Here is a 612-nt window from a genome sequence, read left to right as displayed (position 1 = left end):
CTTGAAAACTTTTCTAGGTCAACCACTAATCTAATGACAGTGGATCAAACCTTTATTCAAAAGACTTAAAACCCTTTTTCAATGAGCTTGTCGAGTACATAATCTCTAACCTTGTTGCCACAATGGTTTGGGAGGGGAATAACGGAGTTACAACCGAGTACAAGATCATCGGTGCCACATATCTTGCTCATGGCACCATTTCATGGTGATTTTGCAAACTGATGTTTGAATGTAAGTTTGTGTAACGACAAACGTATCCATTTCGGTTATCTGGTTACTAATTTCAATAAGAATTGCAGTCAAGTAGATGACAATTCAAAAAAATATATATACAAGCATCTGTTACCAGAATGTTTGGTAGCAAGTTAAACGAACCCAATAAATCTTACAAGGGATAGAGTCGTGGGTAAATGTATGAACAGAAGACTTTTCCTCCATTCCAAAGGGCAAAGAAATTATCAAACCAAACAGACCCAGTATATCCCACCTGAAGGAGTTTGTAAGGGGTGAAATGTATGCAAAGCTGACCCTGTACCCAAAGAGCTGTACCCAAAGAATAGAGCGATTGTTTCTGTGAAATCTCCTACCTAGTGCATAGTTTGGGAAAAAGGA

This window comes from Cynara cardunculus (assembly GCF_001531365.2).
Source record: "Cynara cardunculus var. scolymus isolate 2C chromosome LG 14, CcrdV1, whole genome shotgun sequence".
In the NCBI taxonomy this organism is placed as follows: domain Eukaryota; kingdom Viridiplantae; phylum Streptophyta; class Magnoliopsida; order Asterales; family Asteraceae; genus Cynara; species Cynara cardunculus.
Note: the sequence above shows the minus strand (reverse complement) of the source record.